This window comes from Haliotis rufescens, unplaced genomic scaffold (genome assembly GCF_023055435.1).
Source record: "Haliotis rufescens isolate VD_foot unplaced genomic scaffold, xgHalRufe1.0.p SCAF_13, whole genome shotgun sequence".
Lineage (NCBI taxonomy): Eukaryota > Metazoa > Mollusca > Gastropoda > Lepetellida > Haliotidae > Haliotis > Haliotis rufescens.
In genome coordinates, this window is record NW_025963813.1 from 38,718,094 (window position 1) to 38,728,476 (window position 10,383).

A 10,383-nucleotide genomic window follows, 5' to 3' on the forward strand; every position below is an offset into this window, starting at 1 on the left:
CCTGTACTGATGTGACAAGTGGACCCTCTACAGGTGTACATTGTATAATTCCCAATCACGGCCCCCTGTACTGATGTGACAAGTCGACTCTCTTCATACATGTTTAAATTGCATAATTCCCAATCACGGCCCCCTGTACTGATGTGACAAGTGAACCCTCTACAGGTGTACATTGTATAATTCCCAATCACGGCCCCCTGTACTGATGTGACAAGTGGACCCTCTACAGGTGTACATTGTATAATTCCTAATCACGCCCCCCTGTACTGATGTGACAAGTGGACTCTCTATATACAGGTGTACATTGTATAATTCCCAATCGCGGCCCCCTGTACTGATGTGACAAGTGGACCCTCTACAGGTGTACATTGTATAATTCCTAATCACGGCCCGTTGTACTGATGTGACAAGTCGAATCTCTATATACGTGTGTAAATTGTATAATTCACAATCACGCCCCACTGTACTGATGTGACAAGTGGACCCTCTACAGTTGTACATTGTATAATTCCCAATCACGGCCCCCTGTACTGATGTGACAAGTCGACTCATTATATACATGTGTACATTGTATAATTCCCGATCACGCCCCCCTGTACTGATGTGACAAGTGGACTCTCTACAGGTGTACATTGTATAATTCCCAATCACGGCCCCCTGTTCTGATATGAAAAGTCGACTCTCCATATATAGGTGTAAATTGTATAATTCCAAATCACGACCACCTGTACTGATGTGACAAGTGGACTCTCTATGTACAGGTGTACATTGTATAATTCCCGATCACAGCCCCCTGAACTGATGTGACAAGTGAACCCTCTACAGGTGTACATTGTATAATTCCCAATCACCGTCCCCTGTACTGAGGTGACAAGTGGACCCTCTACAGGTGTACATTGTATTATTCCCAATCACGGCCCCCTGTACTGATGTGACAAGTGGACCCTCTACAGGTGTACATTGTATAATTCCTAATCACGCCCCCCTGTACTGATGTGACAAGTGGACTCTCTATATACAGGTGTACATTGTATAATTCCCAATCACGCCCCCCTGTACTGATGTGACAAGTGGACCCTCTACAGGTGTACATTGTATAATTCCTAATCACGGCCCCCTGTACTGATGTGACAAGTTGACTCTCTATATACAGGTGTACATTGTATAATTCCTAATCACGGCCCCCTGTACTGATGTGACAAGTGGACCCTCTACAGGTGTACATTGTATAATTCCCAATCACGGCCCCCTGTACTGATGTGAGAAGTCGATTCTCTACATACATGTTTAAATTGCATAATTCCCAATCACGGCCCCCTGTACTGATGTGACAAGTGAACCCTCTACATGTGTACATTGTATAATTCCTAATCACGGCCCCCTGTACTTATGTGACAAGAGGACTCTATATATACATGTGTAAATTGTATAATTCCCAATAACGACCCCTGTACTGATGTGACAAGTCGACTCTCTATATACGTTTGTAAATTGTATAATTCACAATCACGTCCGACTGTACTGATGTGACAAGTGGACCCTCTACAGGTGTACATTGTATAATTCCCAATCACGGACCCTGTACTGAGGTGACAAGTCGACTCTCTATATACAGGTGTAAATTGTATAATTCTCAATCACGACCCCTGTACTGATGTGACAAGTAGACTCTCTATATACAGGTGTAAATTGTAAAATTACCAATCACGACCCCCTGTATTGATGTAACAAGTGGACTCTCTATATACAGGTGTACATTGTATAATTCCCAATCACGGCCCCCTGAACTGATGTGACAAGTGGACCCTCTACAGGTGTACATTGTATAATTACCAATCACGGGCTCCTGTACTGATGTGACAAGTGGACCCTCTACAGGTGTACATTGTATAATTCATAATCACGGCCCCTTGTACTGATGTGACAAGTCGACTCTCTATATACATGTGTAAATTGTATAATTCCCAATCACGGCCCCCTGTACTGATGTGACAAGTGGACCCTCTACAGGTGTACATTGTATAATTCCTAATCACGACCCCCTGTACTGATGTGACAAGTCGACTCTCTATATACATGTGTAAATTGTATAATTCCCAATCGCGGCCCCCTGTACTGATGTGACAAGTGGACTCTCTACAGGTGTACATTGTAAAATTCCCAATCACGGCCCCCTGAACTGATATGACAAGTGAACCCTCTACAGGTGTACATTGTATAATACCTAATCACGGCCCCCTTTACTGATGTGACAAGTGGACTCTCTATATACATGTGTAAATTGTATAATTCCCAATCACGGCCCCCTGATCTGATGTGACAAGTGGACTCTCTATATACAGCTGTACATTGTATAATTACTAATCACGGCCCACTGTAGTGATGTGACAAGTGGACCCTTTACAGGTGTACATTGTATAATTCCTAATCACGGCCCCCTGTACTGATGTGACAAGTCGACTCTCTATATACATGTGCAAATTGTATAATTCCCAATCACGGCCCCCTGATCTGATGTGACATGTGTGACAAGTGGACTCACTATATACATCTGTAATTTGTATAATTCCCAATCACGGCTCCCTGTACCGATTTGACAAGTGGACCCTCTACAGGTGTACATTGTATAAATCCCAATCACGGCTCCCTGTACTGATGTGACAAGTGGACCCTCTACAGGTGTACATTGTATAATTCCTAATCACGGCTCCCTGTACTGATGTGACAAGTGGACCCTCTACAGGTGTAAATTGTATAATTCCCAATCACGGCCCCCTGAACTGATGTGACAAGCGGACCCGCTACAGGTGTAAATTGTATAATTCCCAATCACGGCCCCCTGAACTGATGTGACAAGTGGACCCTCTACAGGTGTACATTGTATAATTTCTAATCGCGGCCCCCTGTTCCGATGTGACAAGTGGACCCTCTACAGGTGTAGATTGTATAATTCCCAATCACGGCCCCCTGTACTGATGTGACAAGTAGACTCTCTATATACAGGGGTAAATTGTATAATTCCTAATCACGGCCCGTTGTACTGATGTGACAAGTCGACTCTCTATATACTTGTGTAAATTGTATAATTCACAATCACGCCCGACTGTACTGATGTGACAAGTGGACCCTCTACAGGTGTACATTGTATAATTCCTAATCACGGCCCCCTGTACTGAGGTGACAAGTCGACTCTCTATATACAGGTGTACATTGTATAATTCCCAATCACGGCCTCCTGTACTGATGTGACAAGTGGACCCTCTACCGGTGTACATTGTATAATTCCCAATCACGGCCCACTGAACTGATGTGACAAGTCGACCCTCTACAGGTGTACATTGTATAATTCCTAATCACGGCCCCCTGTACTGATGTGACAAGTCGACTCTCTATATACATGTGTAAATTGTATAATTCCAAATCACGGCCCCCTGTACTGATGTGAGAAGTGGACCCTCTACAGGTATCTGATCCAAACAACTATCGAGGTATTTCTCTCTTAAATGTGACTGGCAAATTGTTTTCCGTTGTAATTGAAAAAACGTATTAGAACATGGTTAGATGTGAATGACCTGTTATCAGAATCCCAAGCTGGATTTAGACCCAACTGTTAGACAATATATTTATTTTTCAATCTTTGTGTACAAAATATCTTATTAAACCCAAGGGCCGTTTTTATTGTGCCTTTATCGATTTCAAAAAGGCTTTTGACTATGTGGGATAGAAAGAAAATTGATTGATTTTATTGATTACTAAATGATTAACAGGCAAAATGACAAACGTTCTACAGAGCATGTACTCATCAGTTAAGGCATGTATCAAGACAGATAAAGGAATAACTGAATGTTTCAGAACTTCAGCTGGTGTAAGACAGGGCTGTGTACTCAGCCCTGTCCTATTTATATTTTTCATAAATGAACTTGTCTGATATCAGGAATATTCTTTGTATGTCTGCTTTTTCTCTTGCAGGGATATCTCAAGATGTTGGAAATGATAAATTATTTATCTTCATGCTTAAGGAAAGATTAGTTGATATATTTTCACAAGATTGGCACTGTCAAATATCATCCTCAAGGTTTTTATGCCATCATACGAACATAAAATCTTTACTTGTTCCTGAAAAATATGTATCTGTACTTCAGGATAGAACTTTGAGAAGATCTTTGTGTAAATTACGTATATCATTACATAATTTTAATGTTAACAATCTCAGAAAGAAAAATGTACAAGATAAAGAAAGTAGCTTATGCCGTTATTGTAATGAAGGCTATGTTGAGGATGAGTTTCATGTACTTCTCATTTGTAATTATTATCAGTTTCTTAGAAATAAATACCTCCCTATGATTTCAACTATGTACAAAGATGAACAACTAATGAAAAATTTGTTGAACTCCTGCAAAGCTAATACAATATCATCTCTGTCAATATTCCTGAAAAAGATTTTTGAAATTAGACGTTAATATTTTATGTAAACTTATTATTACCTACACGTGACTGTACAATGTTGATACAAAAAAAACACTACTGTACTATAGGTGATATGGGCTAAAATATTGAATAAACTTCTGTCTGTCTGTCTGTCTGTCTGTCTGTCTGTCCGTCTGTCTGATTTTGCGCCAGACCGTTCTGGCGTCTGTACGGTTATTTATTTCTTCACAGAATTGTTTTTCAGTTTCTGGTTTTAGATATTTTGACTAGAATTTGAACTTGGTGGTTTAGTTCGTGTGCTATTTTTAGATGTTTGTAGTCGCGTTTGGCTTTAATGAAGGCTGATTTACGCTTACAACTAGTTTGTTCTATTTCCTCGTTCCACCACGGTACCGTAGGTTTGCCTGTTTTAGTTGTTTTAAAAGGGATGGAGGTTTTGGCTGCTTTTATTATGTAATCTGTTAGGTTTTTACAGTAGATTTCTGGATCATTATTTTCTAATTCGTGATTGCAGATCACTTGAAATTGGTCCCAGGTAGCTTGGTTATAACTGAATTTTGGTTCTTGATTTTCTGTTTGTATTGGTACGTTTGTATCTCCTATGGTTAAGTTTATGGGGAAGTGATCACTACCTAGTGGGACATCGTGTACTTCCCATTGAGTACTTTGGGCTAGATCTGCGGTGCATATAGTTAGGTCGATAGCCGACATTTTTTGGTTAATCCTATCGTACCTCGTGGGTTGGTTGTTATTTAGGAGTACTAGGTCGTTTGTTTATAACCATTCAGATATTAGTTTGCCATGATTATCTATTTTATCATTTATGCTCCAGGTAGGATGGTGAGCGTTAAAGTCTCCTAGGAATATAGTGGATTTGTTGCTTATTTGGAGTAGCTTATATAGATCCTCAGGTTGGACTTTTTGTTCTACCCAGTGGTATATATTAATGATGTTTATCTTTTTGTTATTTAATGTGATTTAAATGCCGTTAGCTTCTAGGTTTGGCGTGTCAATCTTTATTTCTTCGTAGTTTATTTTATATCTTCCCTGATATATATTATCAGTCCTCCTGCGGCTCTACCTGTTTTTGGTTTAGCTCTATCTGTTCTAATTGAGTTATAGTTCGGTAGTGTGAATTTGGATTTTTTGAAGAATTTAGTTTCCTGAATGCAAGCAATATGTGGGCCTTTATCTCGTTTAAATTTAGCTTTTAGTTCATGGCCGTGGGAGGTGAGTCCGTTGGCGTTTCACTGAAAAAATATTTAGTCCTTCCATTATTGGGGTCGGGTGTTTAGTAATTTTGGTTTTAGTTTTATTTTACATGGTGACTTCTTTTAGGTGGAGGTTAAAGAGGAAGATTGGTTAAGTTTAGATTGAATGCTACTTTGTGAAAGGATTTCATGGTTGCGTTTGGTGAGTTTTGACAATGCATGTAAGATAGGAGTAAGGTTTAGTTTTTTGATGTTGGTTACTTGGGTTTTTTTGCGGTTTAGTTTTTTGTTTCTTTTAGGGGCTTAGAAGGTCGTTTCATTTGCTTTAGTTGTTGGAGTAGCTTCGATTGTTTCTTCTGTTGTGGAGTACTCTTCTTCATCAGTTAAGTTTGATTTAGCTGTTTAGGTATCCATAGGGTTGGCTTGCGGTGTGGAGGGTTGTGTTTGAGTTTGCGGGGTGGGCGTAGCTGTGGATTTAGTGTTTGTGTTGTTTTGTTGTGCTTGCTTGTGGGGGAGTGTTGTTGCCTTGTGGGCTGTAGAGTGTTTGGATGAGGGTCGTGTTGTGGTGGTCGTTTTGTGGTTTGTTTTGCATGCGAGTGTTGATGTTGTGGCTATGTGAGGTATGGGAGAGTTGGTGGGTGGTTGTGTGGCTGCAAGTGTGTGTGAGGTGGGTGCGGTTTCTATGCCGTCGCCCCAGACAGAGTTTGCGGTTATGGGTGTGGTGTTTGTTTGAGGGATGGTGTTTGGGTGCGATGTAGGGAGAAGTAGTTTTGATGCGGGTGATGCAAATTTTCGTGTTTGGATTTTGGCCGTTTCTATGTTAATGTGTTTGTTGGCCTGCTGGGTGAGGGTGTGTCTGTGTGGGCATTGGTTTGAAAGTGAGGTGTGTTTGATGGATTTGCAGTAGATGCACCAGGGTGAGCATGTGCCTGTGCAGTCTGTTTGTGCGCATCTTTTACATTTAGTTTTTTTGGAATGTGCATTGGGAGGCTGTGTGATTATATTTGAGGCAGTTGGAACATTGTTTGACCTGTTTTATATAGGGTTTCACTTCTAAGTAAGTGTGGGCTCCGAAAGATATGTGTTGAGGGGCTTCGGGAAATCTAGCGGGTTTTGATATGTTGATGCTAACAATTGAGTTTGGGACCGTTTTTCCGTTTCTAGTTGAGGTGATTCTGCGATATTTGTGATTTGAGGTTGAGGGTTTAGGTATTGGTTTATGTTTGCTTCCAGGGAGTAAAGTTCTAAATCTTCAGTTGTTTCTCTTAGATTGACTCTAATTACGCCTCGTGTGTATTGTTGCCAGTTTGTTTTTTGTTTGATTACTGTAACGTGGAATATTTGAGTTATATTATTGGATGCCATTAAGGATTCTTGGTTAGGGAAAATAATTTGGTATCCTTTGTTGGCTTTTTTAATGTTGCTGTAGTTTATCTTTTCTCGTTTGAACCAGAGTCCTATTTTGTCTATTGAAAGTTGGTGTGTGAGTGTGGTGCCTGAACCTGCGGAGAAGAAGTAGAGGGCGAAGGTGGTGAGGAAGGCAGCCAGGGAGGTGGGCGATGGAGGTGGAGCGGATGTGTCGAGTTTGCGTTTTTTGGTGTTTTGAGGTGGCGAGTTGGCTGGTTTGGTGGGGGTGGTGTGTTTCGTGTTTTCGCCATACTTGGTCGGGACGATGTTTTCGAGTGACCTCCCGGAAGTGTTGTGCGCTTCCGCAGGCGTGGGTGAGTAAGGAGCTGGAATGTCTGCGAATGTGACGTTGCGGGTGTCAGTCATGTTGTTTGGGTGTTGTGTTGGGTGGTGATGGGCATGGTTTGTGTTTTAAGTGGTGTGGGTGGGGGTTTGAGATTCGATGGATGTGGGTTTGAGATTAGGGTGTTGTTTGAAGCATTGGTTTAGATGGGACTAGTGGAAAGCGGGGATTAGGAGATATTTAGTCGAAGGAGTGGAGGTATGTGTTTAAAGAGGTGAGTGGTGGGCGTGGGTGGTGAGTAGGAAAGAACACAAATATTCTGCTACTTAACATTTTTAACCCTCATTATTTCCGAGGAATTGGAGTCATGCATGACAAATGAGAAGCAAATATCTCTGCACCAACTGATGATGGTAGCTTCAGCATTTGGCTGGGATGTATTTCACAGTAGCAAAATAGCTACAGACTGTTATCTTAACTTATTTCTGAGTGAGTGAGAAAGTGTGGTTTGTCGCCGCTTTTAGCAATATTCCAGCAATATCACTGCGGGGGACACCAGAAATGGGCTTTACACATTGTACCCATGTACCCGAACACGGGTCTTCGGCGTGACGAGCGAACTTTTAAACCACTAGGCTACCCGACCGCCCCCGTTATTTCTGAAATATTCTGTGTTTAAAGATGACTGTGCCAATAACCTTTTTTGGACACTATGAGCAATTGTGGTTATTGCAGTACACAAAAATGTGGAAAAAGGAGGCAATATGGAGTGTGTGTATCCGAAATATGACATATCAATCACGTAAATTGGGATCTTATGATGCAGTACAATCAACACAATCCAAATGTTCCCAAGGTTCTCCCCAGTCATTAGTAGATCAAAGCATTACGGTGACATTCTCCTTTCAAACATGACAAAGACATTGATTTATTGTTATTTCACTGATTCAAGGATATATAGTTCGTATGACAACATAAATCGCACCTACTCGCCAGCACACAAAGTACGTATCTAGACTACCAGTTGTCGGACTTTTTTTCTGGAAGCTTTGGTGGCTGAATGGTTAGATCGCTGACTGTATGTGCTTGCGAGTAGGTGCCTAACTCTGGCAGTGTGGGTTCGAATCCGGAACGGGACTTAACCCAAAAAAGTACGAGAATCTGTACTTCACTAAGGAAGTGTTATCCCAAATATAACATGTGTTATATTTTACAGCTTTCTAAATGGCATGGTGAATTCATGCTTTGAAATAAGTACCAAGGGAAAAATGGTACTTAACGTTTAAAGCCTTGGGAGTACTTTTCATAATTTGTTGATGTCATGTTCTCTACCTGAAATACATAGTCTTTTCGGGCACTCTAATTTCAATCGGGAGCTATCTCCATTGTTTTCGTACTTGCAAAAAATGGCGTCAGTCACGCTGTACCTGGTCGTTGGTCAAGCTATTAAATTGGTCATCTAATCCTTAAGGTAAACCCTATTCTTAATTTACTTATCATCTAGCAATCCACGTGTGCATTTAGCTGTCCGTATTATCTTTTAGCAATCCACGTGTACTTGTAACAATCTGTATTACCATCTAGCAATCCACGTGTGCATTTAGCAATCCGTAATATCGTTTAGCAATCCACGTGTACTTGTAACAATCTGTATTATCATCTAGCAATCCACGTGTGCATTTAGCTGTCCGTATTATCTTTTAGCAATCCACTAGTACTTGTAACAATCTGTATTATCATCTAGGAATCCGCGTGGACACGTAACAATCGCGATCATCATCTAGCAATCCCCGTTCAATCCACATGAGTTGCACCCCTTACGCAAGCAGCCACGAATACCCGGGACTTTATGTGCAGTACAACCTTATCCTGGTGTATCACCCGTGACTTGTTTTTACATACTTCACAGTATGATATGTCTTGATAACACGAGTACCCATGTACAGTCCTATGGTTTGGCAAGGGATCACAAGGGATTATTTATTGGCACAGTGACTTACAATAAGTTCTATCTCTTAGACATCTACCTCCAATATATTAATCTGTCATATCTGAATTAACATTTCTTAAAATATACTATGCTTAGAAAAGTAAGGAATATTGGGAATCATCAAGGCATATCTTCTGATCTATATGGTATTGGTAAATGGAAATACTGTGATCATATCCACGGGGTAGTGGGCGATCACATCTAATGGGTTCTAGTGCCAACCGATTTCTTAATGCCATCGTTCTGAGTAATCTGTCCTGGCCTGGAGTTGCTGCCCTTGGTCTTCCAGAGCGGCGTTGATCAGCGACTTTAAGTGTTTGCTGTTTTGTTTGTAGTAAACTACGGTTATAACGAACTTAAAGGGACCACTAACTTTAGTTTGTTATAACCGTAGTTCGTGTTAAGCATATATACAGCATAACTATAGCAAATAGTCGGGACAAAAAATCAGTTCGTTATACCCGTCAGTTCGTTATAAGCGTGTTCGTTATAAACGTACTTTCCTGTATTGACATTCTTTGTGTTTTATACTCCATATGCTACACCCATAGTTGGCAATTCTGAATCATTAGTGTTTGATGTCATTTTTCCATCTGGTGAGGTGAAATGGGGCTCAAAATTATTTAATTTATGTACAGACTGGTGTGTATGTATGTGTGTGTCTGCGTGGTCCACTCATGTCATTGTCACCGCTATTTTGCTTTTCACTCAATGTAATCTGTTTTGTCCGATTATTCAACCCATTTGGACCCAGTCCTTATTTTATCCCCTTAATGCCAAGCGCTAGGAAGGGTACGAAAAAGTAACTTCTTTTCACATATTTTTGTATGAAGCGTACAGGAAACCAAGCTACAGACTTTTGGCAGAAGCTCTGTTTACTATACCATACATGAGCTGTCCTATTCACATTTGGTTTTATTAAAATCTTGTGTGGCCATAACGGTCGTTACACTACAATTAGGTGAGAAGAGCCCTGACCGACTTTGTCTACCTCAGTCTTTATGATAAAATGTATACATCATAATGTATTTACAAGGACTAGGGTATTCAAGTATGAAAAGAGT